This window comes from Pseudopodoces humilis, chromosome 3, assembly GCF_049639895.1.
Source record: "Pseudopodoces humilis isolate 2021_Gansu_Grassland_sample_001 chromosome 3, ASM4963989v1, whole genome shotgun sequence".
NCBI classification, from domain to species: domain Eukaryota; kingdom Metazoa; phylum Chordata; class Aves; order Passeriformes; family Paridae; genus Pseudopodoces; species Pseudopodoces humilis.
Window position 1 is genome coordinate 58,777,675 of NC_142202.1, and position 19,499 is coordinate 58,797,173.

A 19,499-nucleotide genomic window follows, 5' to 3' on the forward strand; every position below is an offset into this window, starting at 1 on the left:
TACAAATTTGCACAATTTAGAAAAAAAAGAAAATGTGACAGGGATATTTCATATATGCAATAATCATACTATTAATCAAAGCTCATGTTACATTAAAAAAAAAAAATCAATGCGTAAACACACATGTTAAGGAACTCAAACATCCTGGGTTTGCTTATCAATACTACATAGATTTGTTTATCAAGAAGGCACCACAAGGAATTACCTGGGACCATGCTCAAAATTAGGACCAGCAAGCACTAATAAACGCAACCAAGCGTAAAACATGTACAGCTGCATTGGCACTTGCAGAATATATGAAAGGAACCAGAGCCATGGAACCTATGTGGAACTCATGGCACTCACATATTCTCACCCACTGTCCTGTATCTCCCTGTGAATACCTCCTCTTTTTATTTCAAGTGCCACTTACTTGCCATGCTTCCACTTACTCCTCAAAATGTAACTCCCAAAAATTCACTTTGCTTTGCATTGGATATTTTCTAGAACACATACAAATGCACAGCCCCAGTCTACTTTGCTTACAAATTTCACCTGGATTTTTCCTGCCACCAAATTACACCCTCCTGTCCTGTGTCTTTCTTCCCTCTTGCCCAAGCTTCAAAATTGTTTTCATTCACATTTCATTAATTTTTGCCATAATGTTACATAAGGAAAAGACAAATTGCAAGAAAATCGTGTTGCATGTATTTCACCACATCATTCAGCTGAAAATAATTCCTGTTTTTCAAAATAGTTTTAATCTCTTCTCAATTTCAGAGTGATCCAAGAGATAGATGTCTTCCCCCACAATGCCTTCACCAAAACTGTAAACACTTCACATTTTTTGGTTAATGTGAAGTCCACACTCCAGTATTTGTAAATATCTTCTCTAGTCTTTGTTCAATGAAGCTAAAAAGGGGAATTGAAGGGCTTATTTAAAACACCCACTACAGGCAAATTTCAGAAAGAAGCCTGCCATGAACAATGGGTATTTTAAGAGAAAGCAGCTCTACATGGCATTGCCCGCACAGTCCCAATCAAAGAAGGCAATTGCAAACACGGAGATGAATTTTTGTGACTGATACTAAAATGTTCCACTAACAACTTAAACATAAAATCTGCTTTGATTTAATTAAAAGTTTGTAGTGTGACCATGTTATTGCACTGGTAAGATTGCCTGCAGAGAAAAATGCAAAATTTGTAACAATTTTTTTGACTAGTTTCTAAGTATACTGACTGAAAAGTCAGTACCTGGCTTGCATTCAAACAATAAATGCTCTGTCAGTTGGTCACTGAAGGTGGAAGATATTTCACGTTCTGTATAAAATTCAACTGTAACTCAACTACAGAACTATATCAGAACAGACAGACCCATGTTTCTTTTCCTACTGATGGATGCTTGATCAAAGCACATGAGATCAACAGATTGATGTCACATTTTTCAAAAAAAAAAACACTCTATCAAAATTTTAAATATATCCTGATGACACAAATCCAATAAGAGCATTACTACTAAGAACTGCCAATGATTCACCCACAGTATGTGTTCCAAAATTCAAGTGGGTGTATTCACTGGAACACATCATTAAATATGCCACTTTTATTAGTCGCCTTCTAAAAAAGACTAACTTTCATGAATTTTCAAAGTCACTTTACTGAATTGCAAGACAAAGACAAGCTTTTTAAAATCTTTGCAGAAACACACAGTATGTTAAATAGATCATTTGCGCAAACATGCTAAATTATAAGTTTCCAGAGCACTGCTGTTGATCTTCACATTGCCTCAAAATTCAGAAGTTCTTACTGGAAATGGAGCTTTTTAAAATAAAATTCAGAAATAATATTTCATCAGTATTATTCTACCTATCAACAGCTAAATCCTGCTGCATTCTGAGCCCAGTTAGAGTGGCTGATTATAACCAACTGCTAACACAAAGATTTTTATAATGGCAGTTATGCCAATTGCACTTAGACCAAATCCTTTAGGGTTTAGTTTTATAAATTTGTAAAAGGGGAGAAAAACCATTAGAGAAGTCAGTGATTTAAATAAGACCAACATTACTCCCTAATAAAGATATAAAATTAAAGGATAATAGTAACCTCGTGCTGTTTTATGAGGCAATAATCCAGTTACCAATTCAACCTTGTAGTTTATTCCATCAAGAGAACCAGATTAAAAACAGAGGGAGGGAGCGCATTCTTATCCCCATTATATTGCAAGTGTTTCTAACTGGGCTTAAATATTTTTAAAACTGTTGTTAAAAGTCTTAAATTCACAGACAAGCCAGAATGAAGAAAAATGCCTGTTTCTCCTCTTTATCCACTCCTTGCAGATGTGGCTTTAAAACTGATGAAGTGTTTTATGCTCCCAGATAAAAATTTTACCTTTCTAAGAAATGTCTTAATTAGGAGGATTCCTGACTTTCCTCATCAACAAATGCATTTAAATCTAATTTTTTATTTATTTGTTTTTATCTGGGGGAATAAAACACTTCATCAAATTTAAACTGCAACTTCCAGGACTTGACCATGAGGAGAAACATGTGTTTCCTTCCAGAGATACACACATAAGTTAAAGAAAATAAACTACTTCAGGATCTGCTGCGCACTGCTTTATAAACGACTGAAAGTGACAATTGCATTTTCTATGGGATGTCTAATATGATCCTGCATGCTGCTGCAACTTCCACAAGCTCAAGACAGAATGTGAAGGTTGGGGACCCCCAGGTAAAAACCAGCCTTAAAGCACTTGACGTTTACCAGGAGTATCCCAGAGGCTGCTTCAGGCCCTCCAGCTGGCCAGACGGGGATATGGATCTCCAAGAAAAATCCATCATCTGGAAGAGGAGTTTGGCCACCAGACCAAAAAATCTGCCCCATCTCACTTGAACACAAAAGCCTGGGAAGAAAGTCCTCTCTCCGGCCACTAGGATTTGGTCTTCTGAAATGAAATTCAGGGGCAGGGGGAGTGTTATCCTCAGTTTCTACCACCTTTTTTTTTTCACATTATAATCATCTTGGGCACATTTTCACATCCTTTTTATTCTGTTTTATCTAAAGAATACCTACTTCTACTGAGATTATATCATGTGATGCTCCCTAGCTCTTCCAATGTTGTATCATGTGATGCTCTGGCAATAGAGTTCAGAAATTTCATGATCCAAAATATACTATATTGTTTTACACATATGACAAATATACTATATTGTTTTACACTTATTGAAACATGGTGGTAACAAGCCCAGTAGAAGGATGCTTCTGTGGTTTACACAATTCATTCAGCCACAAAGAACTCATTTCTTTCACAGCCAAAGGTTGGTAGTCAAAATGTTAAGAGAGAACTGGTCACAAATAGAGCAATTTCTCATTTTCTAATGCTCTACTTTGTCGCTGCTGAAGATGAATAGATCACACGGACACAGGTCGAGGTGTGGTGAAAAGAAGAGAAAGTTTATTTTTCCCCCCAGGATTTATAGGCTTCTGACCACGGCCAGGGATTGGATGGTCAGGATAACACTTTCTCACTGCACTGGCCATGAGAGATGCCCATCACAAGACGTGTAACAGAAAGAATGTACACATATCTATGTTTATAGTTACTGTCCTGGGAAAGTCCTTAGAAAACTATGTTAGCAAATTCAAAAGCTGAGTTTTCAGTGTGACACTACTTCAGAAACCTGTGATAGCACTAGTACTTAGTGCTGATTGCTGACACTGAATTGACGCAGGACATGAACCAGTGAGGACACGCTCTAGGGCTCAATTTCTCAGTCTCAGGCAAGTCTCACTTTGGGTTTGCACCACTCCTACAGAACTTCTGAGTAGAATAAAGCACATTGAAGGCACTGTGAAAGATTATGCAGGGCAGGTAATGAGAAAATTGCTTTAGAACCAGAACAAGAAATTAGTGCTTAGCACTGCAATCTCATAAAATTAGATTATTTCATGCTATTTTTTTCCCATTAAACCCCTTTCTTTGAAGGAACAGGGGAAAGGGTATGGGCAATAACAAACAGGTACTGCCTAATATTTAGTAATTTCCTACCTAAGAAAGCATCCTTCTGGTTGTCTGTATGCCCATCACAGGAAGTTTCATGTGAAAAAGATAAAATGTAACCTAAATTAAAAGGAAACGAAATGCTGATTTATCAGCATTTCACCTTGTCAGGGGCATGTACTCTTTCCTGAGGAAAACTGGCAGGCAAACAAAAATATATTCAGAATTTCTAAATTATTTTAATTCCCATATTTTTTCCTCTCTCATTCCAGAAGCATTCTTGATGAAAGCAGAAATGGCTCAGGAATTCTGCGTGTGTATTTAGGTTTAGCTGAGGCCCTTTCCTTAGCTGGTGTCTACTATCTGATATCAATATGAGTGAAATGAGCCTCCTGAAAACCATCTATTTCATTATAGAAACAAATCTTGCTCCACAGACTAGAGAATTAATGGGAATATAGTCTTCTTCTTTTAATACTCTTTTTTCCCTTCCTTGGGCCCTCTTCTGTAGAGGGTTAAATATGGATGCCTTTGGCTCAGTTTGATTTCAGTCCACTTTTAGCTTGCTGAGGGTGAGAATTTTACTCTCAGAGACAGCATTCTGGAACCCTTCATAGCACGTCCAGTTCCCACTTCTATATTAGTGACTTCCAAAAAACTGAGCTCCTTCCTCACCCTGAGCCCTTGGTATGCGGTGGAGAGAACAGCAAGCCATAATGTCATGTACCACCGATTTTAGCTCCAGGCATTTCCAGCAAGCCCTGATGGAATGAAATAGTCTTCCCTGGGTTTTGTGTTCTGCTGAGCACCTGCCTACATTGATTTGCATTTGCAGATGGATTGCTTAAATAGAGAAGATAGATTGCTCCTTATTTTGAATAATCTTAATTATGCTGGGATTTCACAGAACAACTCACGCAACTTAACACAGATGAATACCCTATTTTAGCCACATACACTGTTGCTAACAGGGAAGGAATACAGAAGGAATTTCCAGGATGAGCTGAAAAGCAAATGGACCCACCCAGCTGCTTTCTCTACAAATAGCCCTCATTTTCACAGTAAATACTTGGGTGACAGTGTACTGGTTACTTGGAGGGGGCTGTGCAGGGCACCCTTTAGGACACATTCAGCATCCTCATCCCATGGATGTGCATAAGAACATGTACATGTCTAAACTGGCTGTATGGTATATATTCTGATGTCTATAGAAACTGTGCTTCTGAAATTAATAAGCTTCAAGGTAAGATGTCTGACATTACCTGATTTAGTCTTGCTACGATCCCTGCTGGAGGTGAAATAGTATTTGTTCCTGCTAACACATTTATTTTCAGATCTTGGGTTGGGACGCATGTTAACAACAGGCATGGGGTCTTCAACATCCGCCACACATTTACAGTTCTGAGCCCATCTAGTTTCCTTCTACCTTCTCCCTCGACTGAAGAAAAACACATCTCTAACTATGACATAATTTGTTATTTCCTTCTTCCTTTCTCAGTGCATGAATTCATGCCAAACATTAAATACAGTAATCAAGACACGATTCATGCCACCAAACTGCAATACACTGAAAACTCCTCAAAATTCAAATCAAATTGGCTTTCATGCAAGTCGCTATTCATTTGTTAGACACAGTCTTACAAATTCTGTGGGGTCTTCAATGAGTATTTGTATAATTGTCAGTTTAGTGTAATTTGCTTTCTTGAACTGAGTTTGCTGAGGAGTAGCATTGCTTACGTAGCATTTGTGGACATTTTATTCACGAAAAATTAAGATGGCATTGCAACTCTGCATCAGGTACTTCGGACCTAGCAACAAGTCACAGCACCGCAAAACCATTTGGTACCACTCAAAAGCAGTCACCAAGACAAAAAAGCAGAGCAACACAGTCCATGATGTCCCTGCACCAGTTAGGTACATAAACCAGGTAAGAAACAGAAAGGGTCTGTGACAGACCTGCCTGCTGATACTGCCATCATAAACAACAAAATGGGGAAAACAGAAAGACTTCCTGACAAATGCCAAACAACCGCAAGCACTGGATCTCATTTACTTTAGTTTTGTAAAAGAACACGCTGGTGCAACACTTATCTTTTGCATCTCTGGGTACCAACTTTACAGACACCCAAACATGACTAAAACTGATTCCCGTACTCTTCCTACCCCTGCCACCTGTGTAACAAAGAAGGATTAACTTCGAGAATTTCAAGATACAGAATTATAAACTCAGCAACACATCCCTTATCCTAGCAATGCACATCACACTGTGAAATTGCTAAAATTGAGACCAGAGCTACAAATCGACTAATGCTTGGGGGCCTCCCTGGGAGAGACCTCTTCACTCATGCTTAGATAAGGCATGTAGCTACACAGACTTCATCTATCTCATTCCAAATTAATCAATTACAGAATTTTCCTGATAGAAATTAATAAAATAAATGCTGATACTGTTTCTGCCCTCAATTTATAAACAAATCTAATCTAGAATCCCACTGTGTTCCCCTAAAAATAAAGATAAAAAAGAAAAGAAAGGTGGTTCACAGGGTAAAGAAATAAAACCCAAACAAGTAATGCAAAAATGCCACAGATAGAAGCACACTCTTTTAAAGATTTTAATTAAGATTTTTGTTTTATTTTCCTGCAAGCTGGCCATTTCAACGTTTGAAACAACTAGATTTTCTTAGGGAGAAGGATTTTGATTTTTACTACGCAGTGTATTTTGGCTAACTTCTCAGACAACTTTTTTCTCTTTTTTGTAGAAAATGGCTGCGAAAAAATCAAGAAAACATTTCATTTATTTATAAACAAGCCACTGAAAACATAAAGGAAAAGGCTAAACTTGGTTAGTCAGATTATTTAAAGGCACACTGTCAACTTGAAAATATTAATTATTTCCTATTCCCTCTCCCCAAAAACATGTCAAGTTTACCTTTTACACATAAAAACCCCCCTCTAAAACCTTGTGACACAAAATAAGCATAAAATAAAAATAAAGATTATTTCTAAAACAGAAACATTTTAGAATTAAGGAGAACCTAAAAACGAGCATATCCACAAGGTAAAAGCAAACAGCAGTTTTACAAGGCTGAAAAACTTAGTGCAAAGAATCCAGCCTCATGGTCTCATGAAAGCTGGAACATACCTATTCATCCTACCTGCTTCAAAAATCATGCTGCAGCTTGAAGAGTGTATTCAGCAGTATGAGGATGCAATGAGAGCTACTGTAAAAGTTCAAACACACACTAGGCTTACTAGAAACATCCTGGTGAAGGAGGAAGTTTGCAGCAGCCCATCCTTTTTAGGTGTGAGAGTCATTGCTCAGCAGCTGCTATTCCTGTTACTGCCAAGTGTCTCACATGAAATTCTTGAATGGAACATTTTGAAATGTCAGAAAGAAATAAAAAGTAAACTCATCGAAAAGAAACCTTGGGTTACAGCTTGGTAGAAGAAATGTTTTTCTTAACCAAAGTTGACAGTAACCCCTAAATAATGCATTTTAGAAACTGTTATTTTTTTAATTCCATGAATGATGGGAAGCAAAAAGTGTGAATGCAGAACTGTCTCAGAATACAGAACCCCTTCTGATGCCATCATGCAGCCTGGGTGCTTTCTGACAGAACAGAATGACAATTATTACTCACCAAAACAAACACTGCTGCACCCCAGCCATCAAGTCAAACTGAAACCATCAGAACACAATGACTGAAAGCAGAAAATTTTCTATGTTCCACCTTTGTCCAGCACAAAGAACATTTAAAACCCCATACCAGATGTCCTGTGTAATCTACATTTTTATGCTGCTGATCCTCACATGAGCTGTCTGCACTCATTTCGGCTCCTGGCCCATCAGCAGTCCCCACAGGCAACTGAAATGTTTTGACATCCGTGGAACAGCTTGCAATCCTACAGGAAAATCTCTTTTACTATGAGCCAGCAGTAAGTGTGCCACACAAAGTAATTGTGAAAAACAGGTATTCTAGATTATATAGTCATAGATTTTAACTAAAACAACTGCTTTGACAATGCATCCTTTACCACATTTCCTTTTCCTCATTTAGATATTTATTAGCTGTGATCAAACTATGTTACATTCTCCTTTAGTCAACTAAAATTTGTTAATCCCCTGGAAGAAACATTTTCCAAAGTTTAATTACTCCTCTGGTCTTAAATCTGAAACCTCCAATATTTTAAAGCTTCCTTTCCAAACCTAAGAAAGGGTACAGCTTTGCAGTAGTAGCTGCACCCATACTACCTACACAGCTAATGTAACTCCTCTTACTGTGCTGAACTGTACTTAAAGTTACTACTCCTTTCTTTGGCTATGATACCATCATTATCCTTTGACATGGACTCCTTTTTTTTTATTTTCTTTTTTTTTCTTAAATAAACTGCTGGCTTGTAATGAAGTATATTGTTTGCTTGCTGTTTGCTCAATGAGCCAGACTGCTCTCATCAATCTGCTCCCCTCATTATTTATCCATCCCTCAGTCTTTGAAGCAGTACTTCAGGCATTAGTCTAACATTAGTCTAACAAAGGAAGTATAAGGAAGTTTGTAAGAAGAAGAATATCTTTTATTAGGTCAGCAATTGTTCTAATCAAGGGTATTACTTCTTGTAGAACTTACTAATCTTGGTGTCACTGGTAAAATAATAAATAGGTTTTGATTTGATGATTGTCCCCTGAAAAACCCTTTGTAACAGCATGGTTTTTAAAGACTCGTTAACAAGTAACTATTTGTGAAATCTGTGCTTCGCTTTGCTGTTTAATCCGTTTCACTTGTGCCAAGTTGATTTTGTATCCTTCAACTTTATTAATCAAAAAGTCATGTCAACTCAAGACAGACTTACAGAACTCAAGACAGACTTACAGAACTTCATTACATCGCTACACTTATCTTTGGAAATCAAACTTGTACTCACATCAAAAATAATATCGCTGGTTTGGCTTGCTTGAGTGTTCATAAACCCGTGATGCGGTATAGTACGCATATTTCAGTGTTATATGGGAACAACATTAAAAAAAGGCATTTGGAACGTGATAGCCTGTAAGTTAATACTTTGTGACAGTGGAGACTAATAAAAAATAGTTGCCATAAATTAAGCACTTGTCTACAGTGACAGCTATGCAATGGCCACTTCTGAGAAATTATTGCACTTCTTTCCCCAGGAATAGTGATAAAAGAATGCAGCCTGTCACGAGCGCTGCAGCCCTCGGCAGTGACGTCCTACTTCTAGAGGAGTTATGCTCCGCCTGTTCCCTGCAAGCCCAGCTTTTGGACAGCAGTGCAAAGATCTGGAAAAGTTCTGTCATCTGGTATCACGTCTGAACTCCTGCCTTCCTTCAAGAAAATCACATCTGTCCCCTCCAAAGGCCCCAGTACTTTCCCTATTGTTTTAACCTGCACACATATCTGCAAATTATTTTCTGCTACTTCGATTTTAGTCGAAAATCCCTGCATCAACGCAACCTTTTGATTAAAGATCAGGGGATCATTTTTGTAGACAATGTTTTCATTCTGAAAAATTCCACCTATCCCACAGACTTGACCCTGCACTTCAGTTAATCGAGGTGGCAGATTAGGTAACGGAGACTGTGGTTCCGCAGCTATTTCTGCAGCACCGCTGCCAGGCTCAGCAGCACGGGTGCTGCCACTCATTCCGACCTTTGCCTGGCTGCCAGCACAGCTGTTTGTGAACCACAGCAAGAACAGACCCAACTTAAACGAGTGGTCCGCAGAGGTGGGTTAAGGGGCCGCTTTAGAAGCGCTGCCACCAAATGTGAAACCATGGCTTCGTGCTTATCTGTTCTCTACCACAGGAAACAGACGAAGTAGGACTTTAGGTAGGGCTAGCCACACATGAGGTTACTGCTATTGATGTTTATATGAACCGATATCCCTAGATAATGATGTAAAAACAGAGCAAAAAAATGCTGGATCTCTTCCTACAGACCTTACAATCAAACTATTTCAGATTTAGTCCTGATTTGACAGCATCTCGCAAGCTGCTGCTACAATCCTGGACTTCCTTCAAAAAGCTGGGCACTTTCACAACTATCAGGGAGCAAACTCTTCTATTTCATTTGTTTTATGCCAAAAAATTTTACTGCTCATCTAGCCCTTGGAGAAATCAGACTATCATTTAGCCATAAAACTGGAAAACAAGCTGAATCATAGCTAACTAGATACCAGAAAGACTAGGAAACACATCATCTAGCCATTTCAGCTGAAAGACCTCATTTTGAAGGTAACTCCCAGACATACTGCTGCACAGTGTGAGCTCAGGATTCAGATGGTGCTTTGAACACAAAAATTGCTTCTCTGAAGGTGCAATAACTGGAAAAAAATAATTTTAACATTATACTAGATCCTTCTACCACACCAGATTAGAATAAACATAAGAATAGGTGGCTGAGTGGAAAAGTACTTTCATCTTTCCATTTGGAAAACCTACCACAGTTTAAATCTTGCTTTGGGGTAATAAGAAATGTTATTTGCAAGACCCTTTCCCAGAATATAATCACTGCATTTGTAAAAACCTCTATATCCATTCAGCCCTATTAGTTCTCAACTTCCCAGCTCTCTGTGCTAAGAAGACCAGAACAGAAACGCTAGGCTGAGTCCGAGTTGCACTGCTAGAACTTGGCAGAGGAAATGTGCATAATCTCCCTGTGCTGTGCCTGGTTTAGGGAGACCATGTCTATGCTGGGACACTCGGGAGAGCCAGAAGAAAGACCTCACATACAGCGTGATGTCAGGATGCACAAACTGAAGTGTCCAGAGGCTGGTTTAGCTGCTCTTTCGTGGGAGTAAGGTAAACTTCATTTTCTGTGATGTTCTGGGATATACTACAGTCAACAAAAATAAATATCCAAATGGGATTTAACATGGACTTCATGCCTTTCATTGAATAGGCTTGGCATTCATTAAATGTCCCTGAATAAGCACAACCTAATTACTCGTTTCTTTAAGCAACAAAGTTGCCGTAACAGAATTAAAAGAATACACACAATTAGCAATATTTCTAACTGCATCATTTTCAAAAATACAGTTACTGTCAAGGGCATTTCTGTAGTCATTTATAAAACGCTACAAAAAAAGAAGTTCAAACACAGGAGTATGAAAATGCCGTAAAATGGAAGAAAAAAATGGACATTTATACTTAACTCTATTTATTTTTTTGGTTGTTCTTTTTAAGTATTGCAGGATCACTTCTCTGTGCATGTGATCTCACACATACAATGTATATTGCAATACCCCACCAAAAAAGCAAACTGAACTAAGAATAGAGGACTAGATACCCATCCAGCATAATGTGAGACCACTCCAGTAATTTCAGCATTCCTACTCCAATTTGCAACAGCTAAGGATCTGGCACAAAACACCAAGTTAAGTTTCCAATTACCTCATGCACCAGCATTGATTTCAATAGTTATATACACATAGTCATAGAGGAGAATTATTTGAAAAATTGCAAACTCAGCTCTGTGTTTCTTTTACTTTTATGGTCTAAATCAAACCCTTCATGGTATTTTAATGTAAGTTTTTGTGGTTTAATTGTGTATATGTCAAGAGCAGACCAGCTACTCGCTGACCTACCCAATTAAAAAAAAAAAAAAAAGGCAGCAGTAATTTTTTACACTGCTGAGAAAGTGAGCTTATACTGGGTCACATCACAATAGTATTTAATTTTAATGCTGCCAAAAAATCTAGTGCATGCTGACTTAAATACATAAGTAATAAGTTAACACCTATGCAAAGATCAGTCTTTGTGTGAATATTTTTCAGGTTGCCTTTGGAGGTCTTTTTTGTAATTTTCTACTCCAAACTAGTCAAATTGTATAGCCCTGCACAACCCTAGTGCAAAGAGATATTCAGTCAGCCCAGGCAGACTGAGTTCACCAGAGACAGCATTTAAATTACATCCAACTGAACTGCCCTCCACTGTAGTTCTAAAGACAGCTGCTTAATGAAAAGTCACTGCTACAGTAGTTAGTTAGTTAGTTCTAGTTTCTAGCAAAAAGACATAGATCTCCAAATTAATTTATGCATAGAAATCCTCCAAACTACTTCTTTTCAAATCCATGGTAATTGCAGCCTGAATCAAACTTTAATGTCTAGCCTAACAGCCTAAAATCAAAAAAGTCTCATTGGCTTATGGAGTAAGAAGCTCTGAAGATAATCACTAGTCATTGTAATCTTCCCCTGGAGAAATAAGGACATTTTTAACAAATTGAAAATAAAATGCTTAAACTTTAGTATTCCTCAGACATCCATTAGCATTTGACATTTTGCTCAAAATCCTGATAACAAGCCTATACAAACCTGTGACTGAGACTGCCCAGTGATACATTTCAATATAGGATAATCAATCATCAAAGTAATTTTCACTGTTTAGCGTTAAAGCAAAAAGGCAGCCAGCTCTTTGACATGCTTCCCAGGCTTAGAGATAAAATGAAGAAAATGCTTTAAAATAGCTTTTGCCTTTAAGGTCCTACATTACAGCCATCCCAAAGGCAATCCTTTTGGCAGCGTTGCAAACTACAATGTAGACTAAAAATGTGAGTTTTACTGCCTTTTCAAGTAGATTTTATTACTTATTTGACATATAAGTACTCTTCTTATCTGAGCTTTTGCACTGCAAATTGCATCCAAGTTCCTTTAACCACTTCTGATTTAATGACAGATTTAAAAACACTGCAACACAGAAGTGTGGAATTGGCCAAAAATTATTTCATAAAAATCTGATTTCTGTACAGCAATATCTAAAAATGTCACCTAATACATACAAGTAAATCAGAAAGTTTTTAATGTATATTGTAAAGTCTGATACTTTGATAGGTAAAACATGGACTGACTTTTAAAGACCATAATCTATTTTTAATAACCATTTTTATTTAATTTTTCAAAGAGTAGACTTTATGCTTTCAGTAGAACCATGCCCTGAAATCTCAGGGGTGATAAAAGGGCCATGCCAAAGCTTAAAGGTTTCAAATATCAAACTATACTATTATGTCAGGGTCAGCAAGATCAATTAGCGCTTTTCAATGACAGAAAAAGGTTAAGTTGAACACACATTTACACAATATTTAAATCTAAAAAAGAAAAATAGCACTTATTAGGCATACTTATAAGTCTCTCAATCAATGACTGAGTATCAACACTCTTCTTCCAGTTGCATACCATAAATACGGGGATTTTTTAACGCAAAATGTCAAGAAGATTACAGATATATTAGATAGCAGAAATACTACTGGATTCTCAAGTACAAAGACAAAAGCAAAGATGTCTGAGTGTTGCTGCTACCAGACTTGGTTTAGTGTTGAACTTCCAAAAAGCTTTAAAAATACTCAACCAATTTGACATATATCTGTCAGACTAATGTCCCAGTTGTTTGCATTTTTCCTGCAAACTCTGACAGTACCAAAAATGAAAGCTAGTGAGAAAATAAACCTATTCCTATGCTTAATTAAAAAAACAAACCTAACCCCACCCCTCAATTTGAAAATACCAATCTGTAAATTATCTCATCCAAAATCTGGAAAAAAAGCAAGTGTACCCCTTCTGCAACTAACAGCCAGAAACATGCACACCAGGAAGCGAGGGAACTTATATTTCAGTTCTTAGTATCACAAGAATACTCACTGGAAATACAGGTATGTTAGAAGTTAATTTGACACCTGTTAATTCAAGCGTTGCCGTCGTAAACATAGCTTGAACAAAGTAGCTGGTTATGGTATCAAATAAAGGCAGCATAAAATCACAATAAAAATCCATGAGATTAAGAAAACCTAAGGAAAAAGTACACTGTGTTGAAATCAGTGATTTAGATTGGTATTGCACAGAGTAAAAGCAATGCAAGATTACTTTTCCTCAATGATATATTTCAAAATGTCTCTTTTTTAAGCCCATTTCTTCAAGGAGTGATTTGAAATATTTACTACCAGACAGTACCTAATTTTAGGTTTTAAGTGCTTTAACAGCTCTATGAAATATGATCAGCAGCTGCAATATAGAAGTATGCTGAATAAACGCTCCTTATAAAAAGGGAGACCTGCTTTACCCTGAGTTCATAAAATCTGTACCTTCGAGAAGGAAAAAGATAACACTGAAAAAAAAATTAATAGCTGTGTCCCAGAGCATTTAACAGAAATTCCAGGAATTTCTTTTTTCTTTCTGTAGTAACTTTTGTATTGAAGAGAGTAAAATGCTGTTTAAATTTTAACACTGGAGGATTGCACACATCATCATCATCCAATACCACCAGTTCATCAGAGAAATAGACAGGTACCTTTCCCTCACCAAATGCCAATGTTTAATATTAATTCTAGGACTTGCATAAAGTTTAAAGAGTTAAACTTTAACACTTGCATCAGATGCTAAAAATATGCCACATGATACTATCTATAGCTGTATTTCTACACTTGCCTTGTCTGAAATATTTTAACTGGGAACTGCAATTAACTGAGAACCCACCAGTGCCCCACTCAATACATTGCTTGCTTAGGATTTATTTATTCCACTGACATTATCCATACAGAATGAATTTATACTGCAAATTGTTGTCAGGCCATTAAAAAATGCAAATCCAGCAAGAGTAACTAATTCACTAACTAATTAGTAATTTCAACTAGATTTATTATCTGTACCACCATATACATGTAACAATTAAGAACTGCATAAAATTATCTGAACAAAGAGACATAAAAGATTCGTCAACATACTCCACTTTAATTTCTATTAAATTTGGTTAAATAACGTTTGGTAACATAAATACCACCACAATTTAAAAAAAAAAAAAAACAACAAAAAGAGCTGTTTCAGACATACACCAGCTAATGTTAGATGTCAAACAGAGAAAGAATCACTGGGAAGAGAGAGAAATGTCAGTCTGTATTTCCACTTTACTCACAGTATGATATATACTGCAAGTATGCAAGCATTCGGCAGCATTTTCAGAAATACTAGGGGAAGAGTCAAACCCACAGCAATTTTGCGAAACTTTTCTTTTGAGTGTTAAGGAAATGAAACAAAGATATGGCCTGGGATTTATTGCGAAGTACATGCTTCTAACATTAAACTCCGCGGTCAGACCAGAAAATCTATTTGCCAAACAGAAAAGATGACTTCTCTGTAGAACTCCCTCTAAATCTAAACTGCTGATTAGTTTATCTTAGATACGCTTTCTAGTCTCCGCAAATGAAACACGTAAAACAAAACTCAGAAAACTGTAAATACTGGTTCCTTACTGTTCCAGCATGACTTCATACTTAAACTGGAACCGGCCAAGTCGCTCCCTTGTCTGGTACAGCGTGCGTCCCAGGATTTTTGTAAATACCAGCTATATCACACCGCCACGCGCGACCCGAGCGCGTCGCTCCGTGCGCTCGGCTGCCAGCCCTGCCCGCGGCTCCGGAGCCGGCAGCACCGCGCCTGCTTGGCTCCGAGCGGCACTTTCATAAATGTAAATGAAACTTTAGATGCCAACTACCGATTGGCAGCGGCGATGCCGCGGGATCCCGCTCCCCCTTCCCGGCGGAAAGCGCGGCGGGGCTGCTCCCCGGGCAGCCCCGCGTCCGGCCGGGCAGGGCGCGGAACCCCAGCGGCTCGGGGAGAAGCGCCGTGTGAAACGCCGCTGGCGGCTCTCCGCGGGTATCTGACTTTGGAAGTGTCTGTAATGACAGCAGGAGAAGGAGATTAATGGCTAAGAGCCCGCTGGGTTTGAACACGGAGAATCCTGTTACCTCCTCGCGGATCAAGTACGCGCACGCACCCGCGCACACACACACACACACATACGCACATACGCACACAAAGCTTACCCACGTGGAAACGCTTTCTAACCAAAACACAAGTCCCCGCATCGCCGCTGGAAAAGGCGGCGGGACCCCCGCGCCGGGGCTTCCCCGTGCCCCGTCCGCCGGCGCAGCGGGGACCGCGGCGGGGGCGGGGGCGCGGTGGGACGACCCGAAAACGCAACGTTCTGTCTTTAAACCACAAGAAAAACAAGCCGGGGCGGGGGAGGGGAAGGGCAAGAGACATCCCTCAGGGAGAGGAAACGGAGAGGAACAAAAACAACGGGCGGCTCTGTCCCCGTTCCCTTCGGACACTGGGAAGAGCGGCTGCCGGAGCCCCGCGGCGGCTGCCGGCCAGGACGCAGCGGGAGGCAGCGCGCCCCGTCCGCCGGCACCCGAGCGCGGCACGCCCGCAGCGCTCCGCCCCGGGCCAGGCGGGCAGCGGAGACCCCCGAGCGCCGGGGCACCGCGGGGCCGAGGGCGGCGGAACCGACCGACTCCTCTGCCGCTGCCCCCGCGTCTCGGCCGGGCTGCCTCGCCCCCGCGCTGCCCGGACCCTCGCCGAAGGAGCGGGGGTTTCGGGAAGGGACTACCACCCCCGCGTGTTTTCATGCCGCTCCGTCCGGAGGGGACCCTGCCGCCCCCAAAAAAGTTGTTTCCCCATAGCCTCCCTCCAAGCTGCCGCTGGCCCCGCCGCCAGCCCTCGCAGGGACAGGCGGTCGGCAGAGCGACCTGGCAGTCAGCAGAGCCCCGTCGGCCACCGCAGGCGGGCCGGCAGCCCCCGGCTGCTCTCGGGGCGCAGCCAGGGCCCCCCGTTTCCGCCGCACCGGGAGTGGGCGGGAGGCGCAAGCGGGGAGCGGTGCGACGGCAGCCGTCGCGGCTTGCTCCTTGTCTTGGGGCTTACCCCAGCAGCCCCGGGAACACCCAGCCGAAGAGCGGTGAGGGCAAAACGGCAGGGAATGTCACCTGGACAGAGGCAGAAAGTCCGGCTGGGCGTGGAAAAAGTCACCCCGTCGGCACGGAAAACCAATTTGGTTTTTTTGCAGTTAAACTCGCGTGGGGCCGGGATAAAAGCTCGTCTCTACCCCGCGATGGACGGCCCGGCTGCTCCCTCCCATCACATTTGTTTTACAGCAACTTTGTTGTTGTTGTTGTTGCTGCTGTCATCGAACCGACACGAAAATAAACGCTAAATAAACGCTAAATACGAGCAGACGCACACACCCCCTCCACGGACACATGCACATGCGGCAGGGAACCCGTTTCCTCCACCTCCGAGCAGAAGGGGTGGGAGGAAGACGCGGGGAACTGAGGCACTCACCTTCTCGCTGCCGGGATATGCCGCTACCTTTATTTTAAGGCCGCTCCTTATTTATTTACTCTGGTACTTTCTCCGAGCCGAGGCTCCCTTTTTGCACTGTTCCTCTGGCAAAAACAGAACATCCCCCCTACAAGTCGTCCCCCCCCCCACCCCTTTCTGCACACACAAATAAAGAGCAACTCGGAGCAAAACGGGAGGGGAAATTCGGGGCGGGGGGGATAGATGGAGGAGGAGGAGGCTGGTACGGGAGAAGCCAAACACTCCTCGCACTTCACTGAGTGCAACTAGTTGCCTCTCACGCACAGGAACGTAAAAAAAGTTTCCCCGGCAAGGGACGGGACTTCCCTAAGAAAAGGTAACCCCCTCCCGCCCTCCCGCCCAAAAAGGCCGTCCCCGGGAGCACGGAGGTGAGGAGCGAGGAGCCGGGAGGCAGCGCAGCCCCGGGGCGCCGCTCCGCACTTGTGCCGGGAGCTGCCGCAGGGGCTGCTCCCCGTGCCGGCCCCTCTCGGCACGGCAGCCCCGCTGCCCACCCGCCGCTGCCCCGCTCAGCTCGCCGGCACTGCCCTGCCCCGGGCTCGGAACACCGCGGTGAGCACGGACAGCCCGCTGACCCGGCCACCAGACAGCTCCAAAGTGTCCCTCCCGCCGTCCTCGGCCTCGCAGCCCGGGGCCTGGACCTTGTGCCTTCGCTACTCCCTGACATCTGCAGTTAGTAGTGATGGGAGCAAAGGAGGGGGCCCTGAAGGGTTGATTAATGCCAATCCACTGGAGTACAGGTAGTGAAGTCCACACGTTTTCTGGAAGAAACCAGCGCTATAAAGTAATCCTGAGTTTGAACGATCAAGTGTAATGAAGTGCTACACGCCAGTACTGGTCGGCGTACACTTTTACAGGATACATTCGTCTGCTTTCTCTCAAGCTGGTCAGTGTGGATGAAGGCAAAGTCCTCTCCTGCCCTGAAACTGAACGCCCTTCTCTGCAAGAAATTCAGCAGCTGCATTTGGTCCTCTTCGCTCCTTTGTGTGGAGAAGCGGAAGAAAATCCCTAATTGCTTAGTCACATTTCATACTCTTACCCTTCACCTTGTATTATCTTCTGACTATAGTTTCACTGAGCGGATTGAGCGGCTCTTGTTCAACCAGCTGCATCACCCTCTTTCTGTCAAGTTAACTTCACTCTCCAAAGGGTCTAGGTAAAAGATTTAACAGAGGAGGCAAAAGCTGGGCCCTATATTTGGAGAGAGATGTGAGAGAAAAGTCTTTGGCTTCAGAAGTCATGAATGTTAGAAGTTTTTGAGGTCAGCAAGTCACATGAAAGAAGGGGGGAAAAGGTCTGGATTTGTGAAAATTTCTTCCTACCTGCTTTCTCTTTTCTCACTTTGCATTTGGTGATACTATTAAAAGCTATTTAACTTTACTCAAGCCTTTGAATTTCATGATTTGCATTCAATGAACTACAGTAACACGGTCATCTTTCTTCTAAACAATTTTAGGTTACTTAATCATCATGAAAACAAGTCTATAAAAACCCTGTATTTGCTGTCTTGGGAGACTCGCCACTCAGAAAGAGAACAGATTTGGAAAACTCTTTTGACCTACACAAATAAAGCTAAAAAAACTTTTAAACTAAAAAAGCCTTCTAAAGCCAGCCTTCAAATTGACATAGTGTAGGACGAGCCAGAAATAGGAAATTAATTTTGAAAATGAGAGTTTAGAGAGTAATTGGAAGGGGAGAAAACTCAGATTTGTAGGAATAATGATGATTGACAACCCTGCCACAGACTAAGTTGTGACCAATGCCAGCACCCATCTTGCTAACAAACTCCTTGTACAGGCAAACATGTTAACAACTCCTTCCTTTTGAGGGGACTTTGGTGAGTGGCAGCACGGCAGTCTAGTGTGAGATACTCAAACATGGTAATGAAGGTTTTGTGAAGTCTGGTTTCCTTCCACTGCTATGACACAAATTCCTGTTATGGGGAACAGTCCTGCAGTAACATTGGTTGTTTTAATAGACATGTCACTTCAAAGCAAGCTCTTAACCGTTTGTTGTGCTCTATATTAAAATGTACAGCGGACTTGAAAAGATTATCTATATCCTTGTTCAGTGTAACTTGCTTCAAATTGAGGTGTGGGAGGCCTGCCCTGCTGGTACATGGTATGGTCCCCAGACAAATCTCCCCATAAGGAGCCTGGTCTTGATGCCATTGAACCATGCTGCTGTTTTGCTGTTGATTTTGGTGAGGATGGGCGGGGTCATGCTGAAACTGAGCATCCCATGTACTGAAGGGGAGTCCTACAGAAACTGATCTGATAATCAGACAATTTTTTGTAGAGATTTATTTTAAGTATGACTTTTACAGGCAGTAATTAAATTGTGATATTGGTTGAATCAATGTCCTTAGG

At 41.2% G+C, this 19,499-nt stretch overlaps 1 protein-coding gene across 23 annotated transcripts in view; it reads right to left on the reverse strand.

The window, feature by feature from the left end:
- The window catches only part of EYA4 (EYA transcriptional coactivator and phosphatase 4), a 143,963-nt gene extending 126,584 nt beyond the window's left edge, over positions 1-17,379 (reverse strand). For 17 of the 23 annotated variants that reach the window (XM_014263635.2, XM_014263636.2, XM_088052785.1 and 14 more), the window contains exon 1: positions 15,228-15,414. The gene's annotated coding sequence lies outside the window, so the exon portion shown is untranslated. The other 6 variants (XM_014263616.2, XM_014263618.2, XM_014263617.2 and 3 more) reach the window with 6 other exon arrangements.
- Positions 17,380-19,499: the final 2,120 nt, after the last annotated feature.